The sequence below is a fragment of the Sturnira hondurensis genome, unplaced genomic scaffold (assembly GCF_014824575.4).
Source record: "Sturnira hondurensis isolate 20B ecotype Veracruz unplaced genomic scaffold, ASM1482457v3 Scaffold0004322, whole genome shotgun sequence".
NCBI lineage: Eukaryota > Metazoa > Chordata > Mammalia > Chiroptera > Phyllostomidae > Sturnira > Sturnira hondurensis.
In genome coordinates this window covers 966,689-993,433 of record NW_028076953.1, presented here as the reverse complement: position 1 = coordinate 993,433, position 26,745 = coordinate 966,689, and positions in this window count along the sequence as shown.

Below are 26,745 nucleotides of genomic sequence, written 5' to 3'. Positions count from 1 at the left end.
ATACATTGATATTTCTCTCCTTCTCTCTTTCCCTTCCCCTCTAAAGATAAATAAATAAAATCTTTATAAAAAAAGACCCTCACCCAGACACATCATAATTAAAATGCAAAAGGTTAAAGACAAAGAAGGACTCTTTACTTACTTCACTTATATATGGGATCTAAAAAACAAAATAAATGAACAAACAAAACAGAAACAAATCCATAGGTACAAAGAACATTTTTATTGTATCCAGGTGGGAGAGTGTTGGGAGTCTAGGTGAAAAGTGAGAAAAGATTAAGAGGTACAAATTGGTAGTTACAAAATAGTCATGGGGACGTAAAGTACAGAACAGGGAATATAGTCAGTAATATTATAATGAGCATGCATGGTGTGAGAGGGGTACTAGATTTATCGGGGCAATCACTGCATGAGTTACATAAATGTCTGATTACCACATTGTACACCTGAAACATAATATTGTATGTCAACTGTAATTGAAAAATAAAAAATTATTTAAAATCTACTAAGAAAGACAGGACTGATAGCAATCAATTAATTAATTAGTCCTCTTAATTAATTTAGGGGATTTCATCCTTAACCTTCTGATCCAAACCAGATGCCTAGCAGTGCCTTCGCCACACTGTCAGCATGGGATTCAAAATTACCAGCAAGGAACTGCTGCTCAAAACTGAAAATGAGGACAAAAATTCAAATTCGAAACAGCAGATGACAGGAGGTTAGAGAGAAATGACATTGCTTTTCTCTAGTAAAAGGCAATTTTAGCAAAAATACTTAGAGAGAAAAATAAAAGAAGTGAAGTCAGAGTATTTTTCTGCTCTCTCTGGCTGTCTTTTGAAAGCAGGGGACAGAGGACAACTGCTTCAAAGTGGTGCACCAAGCAGTGCCTGCAATGCCCAGCCAGCCCTCAACTCCTGGCAAAAATAATCCAGGAGGTTCACCAAAAGACAGACATTAGTAACAGCTTTAGAAGCGCAGTGTGATGAGTAATCATAGGTCGTAGTCACACGGAAGGTTGTACTAACTGCAAATAGAGACGGAAATAGGTTGAAAAACACGTTCTCAGAATACACGCACCCCATATTCGGAATCCAAATAATGTAGAGGAATTTGAAAGTGACAGAAAAGACTTTGACCCCAGGGTTGGCTCACCACACCCGGATGTAAAGTACACTAAGCCATAAAGGAAGAGGCCACCCCTCAGCTGCCCTGGAACTGTCTTCCGAGCTGTCCCAGCAGGTCCTGCCTTTGCACAACCATTCAAAATGCAGCAGCATGGGGGGTTCAGGGTGAGTGGCATCACCTTGCATCTGGAGGTAGAGGGCCTCCAGCTGAATATGTATTATAAGCAAGGGAGGATTCAGGAATTGTTGCAGAGAGGGGCACTGCCTCCTCCTCACCCTCCAGCATAGTCAAAGACTGCATGTGTTACCCAAGTTACTTGAATCGTTCATTGGAAAACCCCATCACAGGGGACAGAGACCACCAGCCACCAGGGCCTCAAAAGTTCAGAAAACCACAGATCAGAGAAAGAGATGTTCAGCTGATAATATTGTTAACCACATTGGTCCTCATTGTGCACCAGGGAGAAAGTCCCAAACACTCTCAGAATGAGCCAAGGTCAGGGACATGGGAGCAATACAGAAGGCATGATCTTATAGAGGCAGAGAAAGTGTCCGCCTTGATTCACTCACTAATTATTCTGAGGATGCTGCCACCCTACCCTACCCAGAAGTTCAGGCTGGTGCCCTGAGTTCACCTGGCCTTTGCAAGCATCAGACAATCAACCAAAGGGCAGACTGGCCTCAGAGACACTTTCAGAACAAGTCCCAAAGCCTGCTTGGGTCAGTCCCAGTCAGCTCTCTGTCTACACTAACTCTGAATTTATAGCTCTGACTAGAGACACAGCTAAAGCATATGATGAGGGCAGAAAAAAAATATGTTTATTGCATGTTGCTTCAGAAAGCAAGAAAGTGTATATATATATATATATCTGTTAGAAATATTTCCATCAAAAGCCACTTAAAGGTGTCAATAGGAGAGGATATAAACCCAACCGTATTCACCTTCAGGGCCCAGGTACATAACTTGGCTATGTGGACCACTTAGCTATGTAGGGGGTACAGACATAAGAAGTGGTATGAGCTGTTGAAAGTTCTCCAGGTGCATTTACAGCCAGCTACGGGCCTCTGTCCTACCAGTTTCTGTTCCATGGTTTAAAGGGTTAACCTTGACTATCTCTAAAACACAGGTATTTGAAATGATACATGCTCAGATGCTACAGTTTGGCCAGAGTCTAACCATAAAAAATACGCTAGGAGCTGATACCAGGGTCCTCCTTATATTTTTAACTTCCCCTTCTGAATAGGAACAGTAGGAAATACCTGTGGTAACTGCTTGACCCAATTGATGCTATGATTTCAGCAGGAAAAGGTGGTCTCAACTGGGGAGTAAAATGGAATTGTGCAGTATCCAGGGCTCCATATGGCCCATCAGTCAGGAGTAACATTACAGTACATCAAATGCATTACCTTCTCTCAAAGAGCTGGCTTGGGGCCTTCTCATTCCATCTCACCACCTGTCCCCCTTTCCTTCTCTGTCACAAAGCCTCCTTCCTCTCTTGATATTGCACAAGGGCTGGCTTCTGCCAGTCACAGTGGAGGTGGGGGAGGTGTTGAGATATCAGGGGACTGCCAGCCTGACCAACATGTGGCACCTCTTAGCTCTTTCTGGAAAAAGTCAACTTTTTCTGGGAGAGGGTCTGAGCATGTCACTAGTTCAGAGCCCAAAGCTCAGTGAGTTTTCATCCTTTAAAGGGCCATGAGGATGCACAAGTTTGGGGGAAGCCGAGCCCATAAATGTGTGGGCAGGGTTTCTGGGATCCCCAGACTCAATGGGACCATTTGCAGTGCAAAGCAAGGTATACTGCACGTGGCTTATGTCCAGGCAAAAATATTTCACACATGCTTGTGAATTTATGCTTTGAGGGCAGAGAAATCCTTTTTGTTAAAGAGCAACTCAAGAATGAGAAGCTGAGTGTGGGCAAAAAAGACAAAAAGCCCACCTCCTTCTAGCTCTGCCTAGAGTCAGTGGTGGCCTTCAGAACAGCTTTCTGCAGCACAATCCTGAACGTGCAAACCGAAGACAGTCATGTTCTGCTTTTAGACCAAGACCCCTCCCTCATTTACATTCATTATTTCTTCCCAGTGGAGCTCTCTGAATAAACCTGTCACTCCTCGAGCCAGCCTTTCCCTAGCAGCACAGTGATGCCCACCTCCGTTTGCAGAGAGACAGGGCAGAGTTCTTCAAGGTGTACGGCACTCAGGATTGTCGGTTCCTGGTTTGAATTGAAGAATGGAAGTACCTTTGTCTCTGAGATAGATCACTATAGGGAGAAAACAAATTCTAACCACAATTACCTTTATGCTTTTAAAGAATCTACCTCCTATTAAACATGCACAGCATAGTTCCAGACCCACACAGTAAGTGCTCAACAAATATTGCTGATTGATCAATTGATCAAGTCTCTTCTCTCAGCTCTTGTCCATGTCTTGGGCTTGCTGCTACCCAAGAACACTCTGATCCAGAGATCCCAGCTTGAAGGTAAAATCACACTGAGAAGAAGAAACAGCTACACAGCACGAAGCCAATGGAAGGCATGATTTGGGAATGGCTAAAGACCCTCGAAAACCCAATTTCAATTTTATTCAGTAATTTCACTTTTTAAAGATGAATTATGATATGGAAAGAGAAGTTCAACTTACTCTGAATTTACCCACTTCCCCTCCTGACTGGGGATGTAAGACCTTCCTAAATGTACAGGTGTTTGAGTTTCACATTCCAAGGATTTGAACTTCCATTGCCAGCCCTTGGTCATCACTAATTAAGGGCTGTGTTCAGTGCTATTATCGGTTCACCCTTCTGGTTCCAGGTTCATGTGGTCCCTTAGGAATTGGGGTATTGGACTATAGTGTATGGTGGCAATAGGGAAAATAGGAAGCTAACTAGTAACAAGATATAGTTAGGGCTGAACACTTTGACTTCAAATGCTTACATTTTCTTTTCAACTGAAATGCCCTCTCTTGCATCTCTGCCCTATATATCATCTCAAATTAGTGACATCTTAACCATCTTCCCAAGCCCTGCTCAAATGCATTCTCCTCCAGAGTCTTGATTCTCTCCACCAGACATAACTTCCTCCTCCTACTGTGGTGGCAGGCTGTCTAGGATCTAATCCTAGTCCTACACATTCTTGGCTGTTGGACCTTGAGAAAGTTATTTGAACTCCATGTGCCCAATTTTCTCATCTGTAAAATTAGCATAATAAGACAACCTACCTCAAAGGGCTGAGAGAGTCAAATACTCCAATTTGTAGAAGATGCTTGGATCAGTATCTGACATGTGCAAACAATTATGAAGCTAAGTGTGTTACATTGACTATAAGCAATGAACACTAATAGAACTTTTATTCCTCTAAAGAAGCTTACTTTACTTGCTTCTGTGAATGACATCTTGCCCATCCAACCTCTTTTCACTTTTCTTACATGTTTAGAGAGGGCTCTTGTCTCCCCTCCATGAGGAGGGATTTAGATGAGCTCAGGGTAAGTTGGAACCCCATCTTAAAGGAAGGTGGTTGGGAGGAAGAATACTGTCTCCTAACTTATCTCTGCAGCTGGTTCATCTATATGAATAGCATCCATGCTGAAGTTAAGCATATGAGGTTTACACAGTGCCTCACATATGCTAAGCTCTGAAAATATACTTGCTGACTTTCAGCTGACATAATCTTGTACCAAAGGAAGAATCCAGGTGTCTTTATATTGCTATGAAACTACATATCTTTGAAATTCCCATATACAACTGAGAAACAAGACATAACACAAAGTCAAATTTTGCCTTCCAGTAACCTGACAAGACTGAAAAATCTGACAGCACGTTAAAACTTTTCCCAACGAGCAGAGCTGTCACCAGTCCTTCCCCACCTTCCCAGTGACACACAAATACTGCGGCAGATGCCAGAAACATTGGGGACCAGAGCAAGGACAGTGCCCTGCCCGTGGTTAGTCGTTACTATATTTATTCTCACTGTGCTCTGCTGTCAGCTCAGTCCTCTCAGATCCATGGCAAAATTGGGAGAGGGGATTGCGAGTCTTCATCATTGGGCTTGCAATATCTATTTTCAAAAGGTTCTCTTGTGAATGCAAGTTAAATGTAATAGTTTTCTTTCTTTAATATTCCTAGTCATTCTCAGCAGTCAGCATAAACCTTTTCTACATCCCTTTGTGCTCTATTAGAATGTTCTCTCCAAGAACTCCTTTTGTCAGTCTCTCCTTCCTGATACTCTCATTATTCTGGTACTTGGTCATTTTAAGCTGCTCTGGTCGATCTCTAAAGAAATAAATCTAGGCTCCTTCATGTGAACATCAGGTCTTGGTGAAAGCAGAAGACCCACTCAGACAAGATTCTGAAGATGAGTAAGGAAGGGCCTGGTGATCTAATGAGGGACATTGAGGCATCCAGGACTAAAAATATTGGGAAGGCATTGCCACCATGGCTTGAGGAGAAAGGAAAGAAAATAGTGTTTCTGGAGCTTGGTGAGAACTCAAGCCACAGATGTGGGACCAGTCGGCAGGAGCTATAGTCTGGGAAGACACAGCTCTACCAGGCGGGGAGAGGGTGGGTGTCACAACCAAGGAGGCAGCTGCTTGGAGTCCAGGGTAGAAAATGAATGGACAAGAACAGGACAGAAAAAGAATCATGAATCTCACAGGTAAGGTAGGGAAGAGCAAGCAGAGAATAACCAGTACAATGTACGTGAAAGTGCATGTTGTCCAAACTATAAATGAAATTGTACCCAGTAACCCTGCACACCACAGTAAAACTCCACCCATGCCCCACACCTTCCAAGGAAGTCTGAGCTGCTTGTTTGACTTAACTGGTCTCCACTGGTGGCACTAGGAAAAAGAGGTCATTTTAATTTGAAAAGAAGGAAAGTAGCAGAACCTTACCTGTGATTGTCGTTCTGTCAGATGTCCCTAAGATTTGTGTAACATCACTCTCTTTTAATTGTAGAAATACATTAAGAAAAATTTTTCTTGCCCTGGCTGGTGTAGCTCAGTGGATTGAGCGCGGGCCTGCGAACCATACGATCGCGGTTCGATTCCCAGTCAGGGCACATGCTTAGGTTGCAGGCCAGTTTCTGGCAGGGGCCAGTTCCCTGCAGGGGATGCATGAGAAGCAACCATACATTGATGTTTCTTTCCTCTCTCCTTCCCTTCCCCTCTAAAAAGATAAATAAATAAAATATTTTTTTTTAAATTTTTCTTTTCCAGACCATAATACCTGAAATTAAAACAGTAATTAATGGGGTATCTATAAGTTGCTATTTTTTTAACAATGTATTCCAATTCTAGGTGTAATGCAGTGTTTTTGACCCTGAGTCTTGTCAGTATCACCTGCAGAACTTGTATCTAGTACAGAATCCTGAGACCTGCCCAGAAAGTCTCAATTGAGAATTATTAATATAAAGTTATGGACATATGATAAGGAAGCTCTATGTAAGGATTTCTATCTAGACCTCTTTGACCTAGCAATAAAATTCAGCATCATTCTGCAATATATATTTTTAAAGATCACCCATGTTAGTACCATGATAATTTTATTTGGAAATATATATTCATAAAAAATAGAAATTAATTTTCACATAATTTTATGCTCTCAGAAATAAATTCAATTCAAATTGAGGCTTTTCATGGATAGAAGCAAACCTAATTTGTGGCTTAGGGCTGTGGGTTGTGGTTTTTCTGAAAGTTAAAGTGAACAAACCAAAACTTGCCCATATGGATTCCCAGTCGAGCTCATATCCCTCTGGAGAACCACCTGCACAACGCGTGTGAAGGCACACAGCCTCTTATCCTCAGTGTTTCCAATAGGCAGTCTGGCCGTCCTCCAAGTTTGTAAAGGATTCTGCTCATACCTCCTATTTGCTTCTGTTTGCTCATTTGCTTGCTTGTTTACTTTAGTACATTTCATCTTCTGGAGTTTTAAAAACATTTATTTCTGTTCATGTGGTATGTAAACATTTTGAGTTCAGAATTTGTGTCTTGTTCATTTTGACATCATCGCCCACAATGCTGGTCCATGGTAAGTGGTCACTGTTTGTTTGTTGAATTAATATATTACTTTAAAGACAAGTGTATTTCTTTCTGGAAAATGTACCTGCTACTAACGATGATTTTTACTGACATATACCTTTCCCAATAAGACCGGCTTCTAATGCTGTTCTCAACTACTTTACTCCAGGACCAGAAAAGGAAGAAATTCTAGGTCTCAGGTCCAAAGATACTATGTTCAATTTAAACACTGAAGACACCTAGAGGATTTCACATATGAATTTCAGAAAACGCTCATTTTCAAACAAGTGTTTATATCTATTCTTAAATTTCATGTGATTCCCTTGATGTTCTATTATTATTGAGTCCCTGTACAGGTCTCTGATAAATAAGTATTCCTCATTTACTTTTAATCTAAGTAATTTTGAATCAAAGTTTAAAGCCACCTACAAAATAGAGGATATCAATTTTAAAAAAAAGAACTACAGATAATATTTGCTAGCCAAGAACCTCCATAAAAGATGTTTCTGAAAATACCACCCTTGAAATCATGAACCTGGTGAAAAAGGACCGGAACTGATGAATTTTAATGCAATGAGGCAAAAACCCGAGGCCTGTCACACCAGCTGGTCACTCTTGCTTCAGCCTTTAAAAGTGGCCTTTTTTGTGGCTAACAACAGAAATGTCGGTCAATCAGGCACAGCTGTAGGTCTGGGCTTGAAGCCCACTCTCAACCTTGTCCCCTCCCTTTCCGTCCCCCAGGCTAGGACAGAATGAAAGGGCCGGGATTGGCAGTAGGCACGGAGAAGGGGAAAACCAAGGTGCTTAAATCCAGATGAAAGATTGATTGCTGCAGCATCTCAGGCCTTAGCCCATTAGGTAAAGTTTAACCTCTGCAAAGCAGGTCACTTGGCAAAAATGGATGGAAAATACAAGCTTCAGGTTGAAAGACTGGGAGGAGGCAAGGAGAGCTGCTCTGCTGCATATGGTGTTCCATTAATAGGTATCACACTCCATAATGGGAACATTTTTATACAAATGTGTTCTTTGGAATCCAGCCAAGAGCAGGGCACCCTAGTGAAATCACAACGCACAGCTAATGAGCTATATTTGGTGAATTTGGCACTAGAGACTAATAGAACCAATTTGTCCCCCAAATGTTAAATCATTTAGCGCTTCTTTGGAGGTGCTAAGTGCATCTAGAACTTTTGGGGGCTGTCAATAAAAATTAGATACTACTCAAAGCCATCAGTCTTGGCTTGCAATCCTTTATCCCCAGATTTGAAGGCTGCCGGGCAACCGAGGAGGCTCCGAGCCAAGCCTGCTGGCTGTGGGGAGGCTGCGGGGAGACTGCGGGAAGCAAGTGGTCAGACTGAGCCACAAATGCGCTCCCCTGACTAATGAGAGAGTAAAGAGATAGGGAGCGTTCTTTACCAGTCATGCTGTCAACCCAAGGCTCTGCAGTAATCACTCGGATCATGTCCTCACTCCTCCCCACACTAATTTCCTTCTGCCACGGCCGTTCTTCTGGGCCCACAGGCTTAGGATTCTGCCTCCTCCCGCACATTCTCTCCCCATTTTCCCTTGTACTTGTCGATTCCTTCTCTATCAGCCCTCAGTCCCACCCCTAAATTTCTAAGACTGTCCACTCCCTTCCACCAGCCTGCCTCACGTCCAGCCATCTTACATATTGATAGGAGATAAATCTACATTAACTAACATTCTCAAAAAGTTACTCACCTATTTAAAACTTTCGATGGCTCTCCAGTACCTACCACATCAAGTCTGAAACTCAGCCATCTGACTGGCAAAGCTCTTTATACATGACCTCATTCAACCAAAATAGCCTTATTTTCCACTAGCTATTCTACCCTGCCTGGCTCAGGAGAATCGTGAACCATCGCTGAATAAATAAAACCCAGCTACTGCTCACCCTGGAGCCCACTACAAAGAATGGGCAAGTTACACAGAGCCACCAGTGTGAGAAACAGTAAAATCCAAAAGTAAAACCTGAAGTTTAAAGCATCTACCCTTGTGAATTACATTTCACAGGTTAAAAACATCATTCGTTTTCTTGGTCTATGAACCACTCACCCCATTTTCAAAAAAAGCCCCTCTCCCCATAAAGCCAAATTTGACGCCTATCTATCAAACTATTTTTATGCTGCATGATCACATAAAAGCAATTCTATTGAGATGGCTTGGCTGATTGCCCGACGTGTTCCCACTCTCATCAGTCTGGCTTTGTGCTCCGCGGACACCTGCATGCACACTGCCCCTGCGCCTTCACATCTGCTTTGCTCCTCTTGACTTGCTTTCTCCTCTCCACTCCATCCACCCAAGTCCCATTCTGCAAGGTTTAGTCCTAGCTCCACCTCCCCAGAAAGGCTGCTCTAAATACTCTGGTGCTCCAGGATTTTGTTCTTGAAGATGACAGTATATACAACACTGCTTACTATTAAAGGTTAATATTATCTTTAGTACTAGTTGCTGATCACTTATGGAAGTCATTCTTGCTTCCTCAAGGAGAAGAGTCATAATTTCAACTTCAGTAACCATAATAGATATAGTCACTGTAGGAGCTAAGTAAACACAATTTGATTGGTTGGTTCATTCATGTTTTAATTCTATCCCTATAGTATCTAAAGTGGTGCTGGGCATATAGCAGGGCCTCAAAAATTTTAGTTAAACAATAGACACCTTCATGAAGAATTTTTTAGTCCAATGCAGATAGCAGGTTAGAGCACACTCTGACAGGATAGCTATTATGCTAGAGAAGGCTAAGCATGCTCCAAAAATCTTTGTGTCCCCTTCCATTACTGGGGAGCAGTTGCCCAGTCAGGCATGCCATTTCTCGGCCTCCTTGCATCCAAGTAAAGGCATAGACCTAGTGTTCACCAATGGAATATGACCCAAGGTCATTTCTGGGCCAAGGTGGCAAAGAAGTGGACATGCCTTCTGGGCCCTCTGCCCTCCCAACTGACACCTGGATGCAGATCTCTTGAGTCTTTGGAGGATGATGGAGCCAGATGTTGAAAAGAACTGCATCCCTGAAACCCACATGGAGGAAACTTGTATTGGACGGTTGGAAAATTGTATTGGACTATTATGCACAGGAGAAATAGACTTTTATTGGGTTCAGCTACTGAAAATCTGGGGTTTGTTACAGCTAACTAATCCACTCACCAACCTCTGAATGAGTAAAATTGCCAGTGAATGGAAGAGCAGTTCAAGATGAGAAGCAATTAAATTCTCATGCATTAATACATGATGAGTTATCAAGCTGAAGGCTAATTGGCTTCCAGAATGTACCTCTGTACCTTTAATGAGAAATTCAAGCATGTTTCACAAGTCCTAACAAAATGATTTTATTGTATGTTCTAATATGCTCAAACCCATGGTTATAAGTATTATCTGAAGTGGCCCTAATCTCCTGTATTCAGGACAAACTACTTTTCTTTATATATTTTTTTTAATTTAATTATTGTTCAAGTACAGTTTTCTGTCTTTTACTCCCATCCCAGCCCACCCCCCACAGTGCTCCCCACCTCCCTCCCATTTCTATCCCCCACTTTAGTTATTGTCCATGTGTCCTTTATACTTGTTCCTGTGAATCCTTCCCCTTTTCCCCTGAAATTCCCTCCACTCAAACCACTTTTCTGAACTAAACACACACACACACACAATTCTGCTAAACACGTCCATCTAAATGTTCCATAGGCACCTCGTATTTGGGATTTCTAATACTGATCTCATCCTCCTCTCCCATTCACCTTCATTATGTTATTACTCCAGCTGAATTTCTGATTTTATTTCAGTTAGTGGCACTGCCATCTATTAAAATCCTGTCTATTCTTATCCTGCTCACTGTCTCTCATATCGTTGTCTTACTCTCTTTTCCCACTGCCACTGCTGAGCCAAGGCTCTGACCTGAACTATAACCATGGCCTCCTAACTGCTCTGTCCTCTAACCTGGTGGTACCTACCTTTTGCAGGACGTAACAATCACCTGACAATCTTATTAGGAAAAGGTACATTCATGAGATCCAGCACCTAGTTTCTGATTGGTGTGTCTAGACAGAGCCTGGCAAAGTAAATCTAGAATGGCTGGTTCCTGAAATATACGGTTATTACTCCCTTTTTAGTATAGTATATACACTGCCACCAAAGTTATTTTTCCCTTCACACAAATCCAGTTTTGCCCACCTACACAAATTCTTCAAAGGCTATATAATGAAATAAAGTTTTTTACATGAGCTTCAAAACCCCATGTGAGTGGGTTTCTGCCAACTCACACTAAACTTATCACCCTCCGTTCTCCAATGGCCCTTTGATTTTCTAGTAATTTTGTTCATCTACCTCCCTATACCTTTGCTTGTTCTCTGACCTCTGCTTGATAACCCTCTCCCAACATGCTTTCTGAACAACCCCTATTCCTTCAAGTCTCAGCTCCAACAGTAACTTCTATGGACAACAGGCCTTGACTACCACAAGCAAACTTGGATTTTTCTCCACTCTCTACATAGCTGACCTGCCCCTGCCACAGCAGTAAGGTACAGGATCTTCTGTGTGTGCTGCTGATGTCCACCGGACCATGTTGTTCCTCAGGGCAGGGACCAACTCTTTCTATCAGTGAATTCACAGCACTCACGTATTTGCACAATGAAAGAATAAATGTTTATAGACCTAATTATAAGAGCTAAACTATAGTACAACACCTTTGGAAGAACACATAGGAGAAAAAGGTTCTTAGATAACCTTAGATAAAGGTTCTTAGGTTCAGTGATAACAAAAGCATGACCCATAAAGGAAGAACTTAGTCAGTTTGCCCTCATCAAAATTAAGAACTTTGGGGTTCAAAAGACATAATAAGAAAATAAAAAGGCAAGCCATAGACTGGGAGAAAATCCTTGCAAATTATATTTCTGATGACCTTGTATTTTGAGTATACGAAGAACAGTTACAATAACAGTAAAAAGACAAAGAACCAAACTTTTCAAAATGGGGGAAAGATTTGAATAGATATTTCTCCAAAGATATATGAATGACTAATAAGCACATGAAAGAATATTCAACATCGTTAGTCATTTCCAAAATGAAAATTAGAACATCAGTAAAATATCACATCGCCTTGGCTGGTATAGCTCAGTGGATTGAGCACCGGCCTGCAAACCACAGGACCGCAGTTCGATTCCCAGTCAGGGCACATGCCTGGGTTGCAGGCCAGTTCCCAGCAGGGGACTCACAAGAGGCAACCATACACTGATATTTCTCTCCTTCTCTCCTTCCCTTCCTCTCTAANGATATATGAATGACTAATAAGCACATGAAAGAATATTCAACATCGTTAGTCATTTCCAAAATGAAAATTAGAACATCAGTAAAATATCACATCACCTTGGCTGGTATAGCTCAGTGGATTGAGCGCGGGCCTGCAAACCACAGGACCGCAGTTCAATTCCCAGTCAGGGCACATGCCTGGGTTGCAGGCCAGTTCCCAGCAGGGGACTCACAAGAGGCAACCATACACTGATATTTCTCTCCTTCTCTCTTTCCCTTCCTCTCTAAAGATAAATAAATAAAAATCTTTTAAAAAAATCACATCATTCTTACCAGAAAAACTATAGTGAAAAAGGCAGACTATTAAAAGTGTTGGTGTGGACATGAAGAAACTAAAATCCTCAAAACGTTGCTGGTGGAAATGTATAATGATGATACAGTTACTGTGGTTGTTTCTTAAAAGTTGAAAATAAATTTACTATATGGCCCAGCAGTTTTACTCCCCAAGGGAAACAAAGATGTTATCTTCATAATAGAAATTAAAATGCATGTCCACACAAAGACTTGTACATGAATGTTCATAACAGCATTATTCAAAGTAGCTAAAAAGTGGAAACAATCCAATGTCCCCCAGTTGGTGAACAGATAAACAAAATTGGACTGTGGTGATGATTGCAAGTCTGTAAATTTACAAAACATTGCAATGTACACCGCTTTAGGTAAATTTTATTATATTTCAATTATACCTCAATAAAGCTATTTTAAAGAATGATACTTTATATTTGTATAGATGTAACTAATACTACTACAATGGCAACATATGTTCATGTACCTGCTATGTGCCTGGCAGTGATCCAGGTACTTTTTTATCATGTTTCATTGTTTATGCTATTACAGGTATCCCCACTTTTCCCAAATTTCTCCCCTCCACCCACTCTCCATGCAATCCCCACTCTGTTGTCTGTGTCTGTGGGTCATGCATATATATTCTTCAGCTAATCCCTTCACCTTCTTCCACCCAGTACCACCCAGCACCACCCAGCTTCTTTCCTCTGACAGCTCTCAGTCTGTTCCATGTATCTATGCTCCTGCTTCTATTTTGTTATATTAGTTTACTTTGTTCATTAGATTCTACATATAAGTGAGATCATATAGTATTTGTCTTTCACTGACTGCCTTATCTTAGCATAATACTCTCCAGGCCCATCCATGCTGCCACAAAAGGTAAGAGTTCCTTTTTTTACTGCTGTGCAGTATTCCACTGTGTAAATGTGCCACAGTTTTTTTATCCACTCATCTACTAATGGGCACTTAGGCTATTTCCAGCACTTAGCTATTGTAATTAATGCTACTACGAACATAGAGGTGTGTATATTCTTTAGAATTGGTGTTATGGGGTCCTTAGGATATATTCCCAGAAGTGGAATCACTAAGTCAAAAGGCAATTCCATTTTTACTTTTTTGAGGAAATTTCCATACTGCTTTCTACAGTGGCTGCACCAGTCTGCATTCCCACCAACAATGTACTAGAGTTTCCTTTTCTCTACAGCCTCATCACCACTTGTTCATTGATTTGTTGATGGTAGCCATTCTAACAAATGTGAGGTGATATCTCGTTGTGGTTTTAATTTGCATCTCTCTGATAGCTAGTGATGTTGAATATTTTTTCATACATATATTGGCCATCAGTGTGCCTCATTGGAGAAGTGTCTGTTCAGGTCCTTTGGCCATGTTTTAATGGGATTGTCTTCCTGGTGTTGTGTTGTATGAGTTCTTCATATATTTTGGAAATTAAACCCTTACCAGATGTATCATTGGCAAATATGTTTTCCTATACGGAGGGTTCCCTTTTCATTTTGATGATGGTTTCTTGGCTGGTCAACGATCCAGGCACTTTACACAAGTTAACTATGTCGTCGCTGATCCCCACAACGATGTGGTTGGCGGTGCTATTCCCATCCCTATCTTATAGATGAGAGAATGGAGGCACAGAGTGGTTAACTTGTCCAGTGTCGCATGCCTAAGAAATGGTGGATCTGCACATATTGGGAGGGGATAAAATTGTCAAATCACTGCAATTTCTATATCAAAGAGATGTTCCCTTTTATTCAAGTAATTATGAGAAATAAGCAATGTTTGGATTATTTACCCTTTTCCCCTTAGTAACAAGCTAAGAATAAAAAATCTACTGTGAAATTATATTTTAAAAATCTATAAAGTATCATGAGATTCTTCTTTCCAGTCATTTTCACTGGGTAAAGCTAACATTTTTGTTAAAACATTGCCATGAAAGGCAAGATTTTACATCATCGCCATCCATCATATGCTCTCAAAGCCAAGCTCTGTTCATCATCGTTGTGTTCTAGTTTGTGTATCCACATGAACGGGGAGGGCGGTACAAGGTGCCAAAGCCCCCAGGTTAGCTAACATGAAGCTGCTGCTCCCTTCCACGAAGACCAGCCTCACACAGCCAGACCCAGATCTGTGACCACGGCTCCAGAGAGTCCTCTGCACAGTCCTACCTTCTTTTTCCAAACTTGCCATCTGCCTGTTCCTTTCTAGGGCTATGTGTGATAGTACAAAAAATAGCCAGGAAAGCCCCAATTTACCTTCTTTATGAGAAATGAAAGTGGTATTTAAGAAATTTATGGTGAAGTCTAGGCCCAACTGCAATATAAATAACAGTCTGGAAATGGACAAGAACATTCAAGCCACAGGAAACACATGATTTTTATGTGACTAACAGTGACCTTGGGCTTGTGTCGTGCTGTGTTGCACACTATCAAATCACTGCGTGATCCACCCAAGTCAAGTTACCTGAGTGACATCAGTCTGCGTAGGGAGAGAGCACCTCGCCATCAAAGAAAACGAGACAGACCTGTGATTCCGCTGAGGGCCACTTTACCCAAATCTAGAGTTTACTGAAACGTTTGAATTCTGAAATTACTGAAGATAACTCCACTTGTATAAGCCAAAAATAAGACTCCTTTCTCTCCTCCACCCTCTTTTTTTCTCACCCTCCCCTCCAGACTACAAGTTACCAGCTACTTTTTAGCTAAGGTTGAGTCTATGATTTCATTTCTTCATTACAAATCTTAAAACTATTGCAACGAACAAAAGAAAATGAAGCTTGACTTGCCAATGTTTAACTCTTGATGCAGCCTTTTAAAAACATATTTAGTTCTCTGGAACAGTTTCTTAGAACAGTGCTTCATTTTTCATCCGTTGCAATTCTGTTTGTTCTCTGTCTCTGCGCTCCTTTTCGGTTTTCTGCAGGTTAGCAAGTGCTGCATCGTGGGCTTTTGAAATGTGTCTTTAGGCTCTTGTTTGACAAGGAATGCCAAGGCTGAGCTGACAAAGTCTGTTTGAAAACCTTTTTCCAGGTATACAAGATCAGTGAGCCTGTTCCATGTATACTGTGATTAAAATTTTTCTTCAGATATTTATATCAACATTTCCGTTTTAGGGGGAGATGTTTTCTGAGCCTACCTGTCAGAGAGAAACTTATAAACAGTAAGGACCTCTATCATCTATACATTCAAATGCAGAAATAGGTTGTGATAGAGTTGACGCCCTCCCTCGCCCCTCCTCCCCGACTCCTAACAAAGAGAAAGCAGATTCTGCTTGCTCTCACACCCCCACTCCTCAGCTGGAACAAACATTTCCTTAGGCGTCTGGCCCTCTGTGAGGGGACTTCAGGATTTAACTTGGAAGGACTTCGGAGGTTCACATCAGCAGGGTTTATTTCCTGCACACTCTCCTTTTAAGGATAGAAGAAACAGGGGCAAGGGTGTGAAAAAATACAGCTACTGAGGAAAAACTGGCCTCCATAAAACTTTATATTAAGAATGCAACCTGCCAATAGGAACTTAAATATCTTTTTTTTAATCTAAGAGCTTCCGTATTCAATTCTGTTCGGCAAATATTTATTTTATCCTCAGACATATTTTAAAGTGCAGTACATTTTTTACCTAAGATCTTACAAAGCTAGCATGTATAGTTTCAAGACAAAAACCTACTTTAAAAAGCTACTTCTCTTTAGAAATAATGCTTAGCCTGTTACTAGGAGGGGACGTCACTCTGGCCACCAGTGAGATACTAGACCCCACCAGGGAGGCCTACACTACTTTGCTGTAAGAAGAGACAATAAAAAAATTAGAGTAGACAGCCATATGAGCTTGAGAGGAATAATTCTTAAGTGGTTTGGTAGATCCATGCAGAAAAATTAACTTCAAATTTATTTACTGAGTGATTACATCTATTGATTAAAGCAGGCCTGTCAGGTTGCCCACCTGCAAACACTTCCTTAACCTTCTCAGCCAGCTGGGACGTGTGAGCGGAGCTCTCGGCAGCTCCTTCTGCATCTTCCACAATCCAGACTGTTCACTAACTCTGAGTGCCCTTCTCCCTGGTTGTAAAACTGGACTGCATGCATCTGTCTCTGTGCAACTATATTTTGTTAGTCAACAATTTCATTAACAAATATTCATTGACCTCTCATGATGCACTAAACACAATTCTAAATAACACAACCTCTTATCTCAAGAAGTTATAGTACAGTGAAAACAGGAAAAAAATCAAATTTTTCTCTCAAAAAGGTCAAAAACAATAAAAGAATATAAAGATCTCAAGATGCAAATATCAGCCATTTTTAAGTCTTTGCTGAATAAGATGGAATGAATAAATATATAGTTAGAGATTATATGTAGCTTTCTTTTAAAAAGCATCATAGAAAGCCCTGGCTGGTGTAGCTCAGTGGATTGAGCGCAGGCCTGTGAACCAGAGGATCGAGGTTCGATTCCCAGTCGGGGCACATGCCTGGGTTGCAGGCCAGTTCCCTGCAGGCCAACTCCCAGCAGGGGACGCACTAAAGGCAACCATACATTGATGTTTCTCTCCCTCTCTCCTTCCCTCCCTCTCTCCTTCCCTTCTAAAGATAAATAAATAAAATCTTTTTTAAAAAGTTCTAAAAAAAATTGTATTTAGAAAAATAAATAATAAAAAGCATCATAGACAACAATGCTTTTGTGTTACATAACTCATTATTGCTCCAGAGCAACACTGACATGACAATATTCCCTTCCCAATAGAGTCTTCTATCAAGAAAAAGTTCATATGCCACCTGATTCTGCAATGAAAATGTATGAATGCAAGATGCTATTCCATTAAAAATCACTAAAGACTGGTAAATTCTTTTACTTGTTGTTTCCAAGTGCTAACCTATGATGGTAATGGATATCAGTCCAAGTTTTCTGAATCCAAGAGAGGAGAGTGAGAGGACAGAGACCAACAGAGTGCCTATTACAGAGGCAGCTTACACTGGGCTAAGGTCTCAGTGCCAGACCCTCGTTTTAATGTCCATCCTAGAAGAGCAGGTTCTGTGGGCTAAGCTTATCACCTGAGGTGTTTTTACACCTAAAAGGGAAAGAGAGAGACGAGATGTGCCTATTACGTAGTTAAGCGGCTCATCTTCACACCAAACCTGGTAAGTGATGAGTGCTGCCCCAGGTGACAGTGAGTCCTACTGCTCCCCTTCGGCCGCTCAGGACCAATGGCAATAAAGAGGGTATTTGTCTTTGTGCCTATTCATGATAGCTTGTTGAACTCGGTGCAGCTATTTCCCAGTCCTCCACATAAAGAAGAGCTAAGCCCATGCCAGACGCTTGGAGTGTTTCTTCAAGAAATTCTGCAAGATCATTCCTGTGATGTGGCCAGAGAAAGTGTCAGATTTTGTACTACTGAAGTGAGACAGAAAAAAATACATGTCACTTTAACAGTGGGAAGTATATACAACCTACCCACTTCATGTTGAATTTCTGTTCTCTTTAACTGGACACATTATACAGAATCTCTTGTTTTCCTGTAAAAATTCTAGAATTATCCATGAATTCCCAAGATGAGAATACCTAATATACTTGGGAAGCCATTACTACGCTCATAAATTCAAATGATGAAAACAAGTAGGACTTTACAAAACATGTACAAAATCAACATACATGTTATAATACCCATAGTCTATGAGCCTTAAGACAGGCCCAGAGAGAAACACTCCAGAATTCCAAAACTACACCTATGTCAGGGTGCATTTCAGGAATGAATAGCAAATAATCATTTGTTTTGGATGCACAGGAGGTAAGCAGGGAATTTGAAAGGTGAATTCTTATTGGGAATAAAATGGAAATTATTTACTCTAGCAATCCTCATTATCCTGTTGATTTCCATCCTGCTGGCACTACCGGTCTTCTCATCTCTCACCCAGCCCTCCCCTCTGCTCTCACAATTCTCTATTCCCTTTGACTTTATGACAATAATTTGCAAGTCTAAAATTTATATTTCACCTGAAATATTAATATTTAAGCTCCAGGTTTTAAAGGGAGGAAGAGAGAAGGTCCCACTTTCAACTGCACAGTCAGCCCTTTAGTGTGAGAAGTTTGACAAGCAGAATTGCATGTTTGATTACCAGTGCATTATCAACATTTCCCAATGTTGCTTTAATAGCTCTTTTCTAATGTCCTCATTTTATGCAAAATTCTAAATTCCTGTCAAGATAGAATTAAGAACTACATTTTTAAAAAGTATGTCTGAGATGCATTAAAAAAATAATAAAGCCTAATTAATCTTCTTTTTTCCCCATGAGACTAGAAATACATTCTTGCTTGTGGTCTATTGTGTGGAGCAGATCTTTCTGAAAAAGAAGATATCTCTTAGCCTAGATGTATTCTCAGGGCATGGGGAGGAAAATCCATTAAAGAGTTTAATTCTGCTAAAATAAGATCCCTAGCTGCCTCCTGCCTGAAGCAACTTATGCAGAGAGAGCAATTTGAAAACTTGATTAAGTAGGTTTGGCTGCTGTGTCTTAGAATAGTACCCTGTCCAGTGGCCTGCATCTTCCTATATCCCAGCATCAGATTCCACTTCCAGTGCATCAGTACCACAATGTATAGTACATCTAAGTCAGACTGGTCAGAATCCCAGCCTCAAAACAAACAATATTAACCACCAGGTCACAAGTCTTGGTTTCTTTATCAGTAAAATGAGAAAAACACAGTTTAAAACTTTACTTCACAAAGCCGTTCTGACAAATAATTTATACAAAGCACCTAACACAATAGCCAACAGAGAATAGGTACCCAAGCTATGTTTCTTTCTCCCCAGAACACCCTACCCAGGACTTATTCTTCCCTAAACATTTTGGGAGAAAAAAAATAAGTTAGGAACATTCTATAAACAGGCAACTTAATCTAAGTGGTTACCATTATGAGCCTATAACCACTCAACTAAAACAGAATACAAACACTATTTTTAATGTGTATCCAATACTAATTATATCCAAAGAACCTGCCTTCGCTAATTTATCCCAGAGGGAGATTATGCTTGTCAATACAGGCCCTGGGTCTACATCAGCAAGCCAGCACTACTTTGCTTGGTTTTGAAATTGCGTAGTTTGAGAAGGAACCTAAAGAAGGTTCCCCAAAGCTCCTCTTTCTTATAAATCCTTGGAGGAAATTACAGGTGGCTTTTACCCTAGAGTAGACAACTCTTTCTCAGATGTCTCAGGAACCACAGAGAAGAGGCCTATGTAAACAGGCCCTGCTGGTCCCCAAGTGTGCTTTTACTTAGGTAATCATGACAAACAAGGCATCTATCACCAGGAGGTTAGATCCTTGGAAAATAGAGTTTCACCCCTCAGCCCTAGAAGCTGACCTCTCTTGTTCTTTTCTCGATCTGGAAGTGAAATGAAGACCAAATTGTTTAGAGTGTTAATAAGACTCTGAAAAGGTTCAACAGCAAGTTATAGTTCTATTAGCCATCCAGAACTCACCTCATTGTCCAGGGGCAGGTCACACTGACCACAGACATCCAAAAATAAACCATATCATCAGGCCTCCTCAGAGATGATAAGTTTATGTTTCAGTATAGAAGACCCAGAGGTCAGCTGAAAAAGCATACCCTCACCACTCTATGGGAACACCAATGGACTATGGTTTATGATGGAGCCTAAGATCTATTTTGAAGTTTGTAAGCTACCAAAAGCCAATATAATAGAAAAAATAAAATCACTGGTCACATACATATAGTTTGAGTTGTTTTGTTAAAATTGAAAGCCAAAATGCTTTGACTGTATCACTTTCTAGTAACAGACAAAAAAGAGAATATTTTAGATACTTCTCACTCCCCTAGCAAAATAGAACGAAATCCTTGGTCTGATTCTAACCTCATTATCAAAGGACCATTTGCTTAGTGCACAGAAGCAGCTCTTCAATTTATCATTAAGAGAATCCCTACCTAATGTAAGGAACTACTGGTCCCCAGGGATGTTGGCAATGCGAGGTTGGAGTCAGACAACATGCACAGGAGCAGATCTGCCGCAGGAGGGAACACAAAATACAGGCTCCGAGTTCCCAGCAAAGGACATTGCACAATGCCCTTCCATAACCAACGAGCCCCTGGCATGCTCAGAAAGGAGAGAGGGGTCTGAGGGGAGGAAACTTTATGCTTTCATACGGTCACCTTGAATTTGGTTTTTTAGTAGTCCATGCTTGTTTTCAGCACACATTCCCCAGTGACTCTTGGTTCCTGCCCAGCTTTCTCACCCTTTCTCTGTGAGCACGCAGACTAGCAGTTTGGGGGTGACGCTCCCTGGAATAAGAAGACAATGTAAATGAGCACATTTTTCAGAAACCAAGATGCTGCTGTGAGTTCCTTCTTAGGTTGCTCAGCAATCATACCAAATACTAGGTACTATTTAAACCCTCTTTTGGTATTAACTAATTTAATCCCACCACAAGCAATCTAAGACGTGGGTGTTATTATTTTTCCCATTTTACAGATGAGAAAAATGAGGCACAGAGAGCTATGATAAATTGTCCTTGGTCACAGAGTTGATGTATGGTGGCACTAGGGTTCAAACCCAAAAATTCTCACCGCAGGGTCCATTCTTTTAAGCAGTAGTGGTATTAGGCCTGTCAAGCCCACCAATAAAATAAGAGCAGACAAGTTAATACATGACTTGGAAGCCAGAGATAACCAATGCACAACTAAGCATTCACACAGATAATGCTGGGTTTTTCAGTGACAGCAGGCATCGGAGGCAGGCAGACTAACATTTAAATTCTAGGCAGGCCCTATGACATATACGTCAGTTCAACTTAAAGCTATCTGACTATCCCAAACCTCATTTTCCTCATCTTTAAAATGGAGCTAACTCCCACAGAGTTGTAAGAATTAAATAAGATAGTGCTTGCATAAGTACACTTGCATGATTCTAGCAACATATTTAGTATTCCATAAACATTGGCTCTGACCATCATCACCATCATTATTATTTATTACACATGTGGCTTTTCACTATAGGTGAGCATTTGGAAGCAATGATTCTTCTTCCCTCTATCCAGGCACCCTACTGATTTCAAAGGCCCACACATGTGAGATGACTGGCAGGGCTCAGGGATACGGGCCACAGTTAAGGATCATAGCAAAGCTAAGAGGCTCACAGGGACTAAACCCCTCAACCTTGGCTTCATTAGCAAATTTCTCTAGCTGAGATAACCCAGCCCATGCCAGTCAAGCATTCCCTTGCAAATATAAATCATTACCCAATAAACCACAGACATATGAGACTGTCCACAGCAGATAAAACCATGGGGTCAGAGTAGCCAATCCCTGAGGCTTTGTTGAAAGGGAGAAAAAGCTACAGTATTAATTATACAAACAGTTAGTTGGAAAATGCTTTAAGCGGTGTTTTTAGATTCTCCTTTAATTAGGGTAAATAATTACCACACTTTCATCTTTCAATGAGCTCCCAAACTCTCCCATGCCCCATCTTGAAATGCCGGCTAGAAACACACAAGGATGGAGAGAATAAAGTAACCAAACACACTCTGAAAGCCACTTTGTCTATCTGGATCCCTGTTTTACTACCTGTGCGATGAGGAGATTGGACAAACTACGTCTTCAAGGCACCTTGAAGCTAAGAGGTGCACCTTAGGTGTACCCGATAGCACCTCTTAGCTTTGCTATCCTTCCAGCTGGGTTTCCACTGTGCAGCACAGTGCTTCGGGCTGACGTGATGGCTACACCATCTTCCTCATCTCATGTTCTTTTCTGGGGAGCAGCATAACTTCTGAAAATATTAACTGCCTTTATTTATTGAGCTCCAAAAACTGTTCTACAAATGCAAACATTGTCCCATCCAGCAATTATGTAAGTGAAATAGGAAAACATGAAATAGCAGGTCTAAAAAATGTCCTGAGACTAGCTCAAATGAGGAATGATTAAAGGAACTGGAGATATTCTTGAGAAATGACTAAGTTATCTCTGTTAATTAGACTTACCCTTCATAGTTCCAGTACTGGAATCAATGCATTACTACTGCAGGTAGAGAGATCATAAGTTACTTTACAAGAAATACCTTTCCATCCAAGATAATGGTTCAAAATGGGGAGAAAGACACATTTGCATAGCTATGAGCACCACTAAAGAAATGTGAGGACTTCCTACCAAGTACTCAGAGGAAATTCCTCAGGAACAGTAGTGGGGGTATGTGCTGGGCTCGGATTACCTCCACGAGTCCATCCTGACTCCCTGCAGACAGTTACTGGCTTCACCCACACTCCCTAAACACCACTTAAAGAGCTCTAGTAGAGCACTTATATATGATGTTACAATATTGGTTCATTGGCGTCACCCCCATCAAATTAAAAGTGTCTCACTATCTTTTGTATAGATCTGTCACAGCCCTAAGCACACAATAGATTTTCAATAAATATTGGTTGACTAATTTAAAATAATGATTCTAACCAAGGAGTTCAAAGACTGTCCTTGCCCTCAGAGGCTTGCAGTCCAGCTGGCGTCAAAATGAACACAGCCGAACCAAATCTTACATAGTCATATGTAATATCAGCTTGCACACCATTGGGACTTGGTAAATTTTTAGCAAACAAATTCATTTGACAGCAGTTAAGCATTAAGTGGCAGTGAGAATTTATCATTCAATGAAAAGAAGCTGCTGAGACTAGCTTGGATCACTCTCTAAAATCTGTTCCCCACCTCCCTGGTGGCACTTTCCTCGAAACTCCACAGTCTTCCAATTTCACACACTTTCTCACTCCTGCACTTTGGCTCCAATTCTTTCTATCATCTGGACCACCCTCCCCTCCATTCTCTAGAGCATCAAGATCTTTCCCTCCTAGATTCTCCATCACTCACCACCTAATACTATGTCTGTTTTCCATTTATTAAGCAAACAGTTACTAACTCTTCAGTGTGTGGGGGCTGAGCTAAACTTAGGAAATGTAAATGGAGGAGTCCTATTTCCTGTTCTCAAGGGGGTTGAAGTTCACTGGAAGCAGGACACTGTCCATGAAAATGAACAATTTCAATGCATAATGTCATAAAGGAAACACAAGCTACAGGCGATGATGGGTGATGGTAAAGAAGGTCAGGCAGGGAAAGCTTCCTGGAGGAGGTGTCAACAGGGCTGTCATGACAAAATGATGGAATTGGGTCAGGTGGAGAGAAGAAAGATCTTTTCAGGAAGATTAGCACACGGGCTGCAGGAAGAGTAAGCACAGCAACTTGAACATGGCTGGTGTGAGGAAAAACGCCAGAGGTGGGCATGGAGACAGAGCATGAGCTGGTAAGGAAAAATATTCTCTTGAAAAGCCAATATTTTACCCTCAAATTAATGAGAAACTTTTGAAAAATTGTAAACAAGGAAATAACCTTTTATTGAGGCAAGAGTAGATTGAAAGGAAAATCAGACGTTAGACTAAGAGGCACACACATCAGAGGAAGCAATTTTACTGAAGCATGTATGAGGTGAACTAAGGCAGTGTCTGTGGGGAAAAAAGAGCAATTCTAAGGATATTGGATCTACAGGGTTGAGTACATCATACTAGGAGCCAAAGTTATCAGAAGGTCAGGGGTGCCTTCCAGGAGTCTGACTAGAACAGCTGAGTGAACAGTGGTGGCATTTACTGAGATATTGTGAAAACAGTCCATGGAGTGGGCTGGGTGAGAAAAATGGTGGATTTCACTTTAGACCTGATGAATTTGAGGCGCCCGTGAAATAGTCAAGTAGGAGGCAGCTAAATACACACCGCAAAAACTCAAAAGTAAGAGGTGGAATGGAGAACTGAATTGGGGAGTCGGGAACATGCAAATGGTAGAAACCGATGGGATCTCTGAGGGATTGTGGGTGAGGAGGGACTAAGGCATCACCAGTCACTTCAATCTACTTCCAAAAGCAGAAGAAACTAAAAGACAGCTGGGACCATCTGCTTATCCCAAGTCATCACTTTACCCAAGAAAAAGAATAAAGACTTTTATGAGTGCTAGTGGGTAAGGAGTTTGTCTGCATGTGATTGTTTCTCCATTTAAATGCTGTTTATTTTTTCTGTAACCGCAGACACCTTGAAAGTTGACCTTTGCTATAAGTCTACTGACCCTGATTTGGACTTTGCCCTTCCTCCCTTTCATCTGTCCTCTACCTTGTCCAAGGAAGATAGGCCATCTGGCTTAAAGCTTCAAAGTTTGCTTTTTAACTATTACAGACTCCATTTTTCCTTTCCCTGAAGGTTGTTTCCACCAAATCAATGTGCCTGTCTGTCTTACCACCCTGAAAGCAACTGTAAGCACCTTGAAGGCAAAGAATTAGCTTCTATTTGCATGTGGATCCCACAAAGCAATTGGCAGGGTGCCCTATATGTAGGAGCTGCCCACTAATTTATGGAATCAGTGGTTATTTAGACAATTAGATTAGTTCAGTGCACACTTCTGTAGCTCTTGGAGTCTTCCATACTATTTAATACCATTAACTGCTGTGTCCGGTTCTTTGGTTGTTTCTTGGGGGCTATCCTTAGAACTGTGATTAGACAGCAAATTTCTCAAAGATAGGAAGACTGACTCATATTTTATCTTGTACTGTCTGCCAGAATTGGTATTCAATAAAGGAAAGTTGATGCACATATGTTGTTTTATCTAGAATAAATTTATGCCAGTGGCACCTTGTGAACAACAAAAATGAATGCCAGGCTCAAATTAGCACAACTAGAATAAGCTGTTTCTCAAGCACACCCTGAATAGTCCATGTTCCTTTATGTTGCCCGATTGAATCACTCATTCAGGAGAGGTTCTATGGAATAAGGCTTCAGTAGGCTGCATGTGGGGTTTGCACTGTGACCTCCAGTTAGTGATACACATTTCATCTGCAGATTTATAAGCAACATCAGTAATGTGGTATATTTCTTGTAAATTAAATCATAATGGCTTCTAATGCAATACAGAAAATTGCACTCACTGCAGAGACTTTATGGAAAAAGGGAACGAGAAAGGAGAGTAAAAAGGAAGAGAATAGAGATGTATGCCAAGAGGATAAGAAACAAAACAAAGCTTTTTCTCCTCACAAAGGATCTGCCTCAATGAAGTCAAATCCAGACAGACCAGGAGGGTACTACATGCCTCTACGGGGCTTCGCAAAGATCTTTTCCATTCAGAAGGGGTTGCAGTAAACCTTCCTAGAAGTATTACAACAGAATAACTAAGTGTCTCTAAATAGTTCCACCTTGACTCCAGGCTACAGAACGAATGCCCTAATCTCTTCAATCTTATCTTGGTCATTGTTAAGTGTCAGCACTGGTTGGCTTGTCATATTGTCAAGAAGAGAAGGCTATAAATTTCCCCTTTCTAAAAAAGTCCATAGAGTCCACCCCGGAATGGCATCGATAAGAGATCACAAGCCAGAAAGGTGAGCAAGCAGTCTCTGAAGGTGCCCAGCCACCAGAGTCAGATGTCCTGGGAGGCCTGAGGGAGCAGCGCTGCCAAGAGCCCCCTTATACAGAAACACTCACTGCGATCGCCCCCTGGGCACTGGGAAACCACAGCATTTGTGTATAGAGATGAAAGAAAAAATATTCACCAATTCCTTTATTTCTTTCTTTTTAACACTTAGACATACAGGCATTTTGACAAATTACGGTCAACGTGCTATTGCAGAACTTCAGAACATTTGAAAATCTGGCTTAGCAGGATAGTGTAGAATAAGCTTCTGGTGTATGTGCATCAATCAGTACAGTGGTCTTAAAATACAGCAGTACTTCTGCATGAGGTACTAGATAGTCGCAGCCCCAAGCCTTTGAGAGCCCATGGGCTGCCCCAGCCTTTCCTCCCAGGACAAGGCAGATCTCTCTGCTAAAGGATTGGTGCCTGACACTCTGGTGGGCAGAGGATCCCGGCTTCAAGCTTTCATGACTATCTGGTGTTTACACTAACCCGATCAGGTTTGTACCAACTATCAGAAGATTGCTAGGTGAGCATGGAATCAAGCAAGTGCCAGCCTGTGTAAATGGGCCAA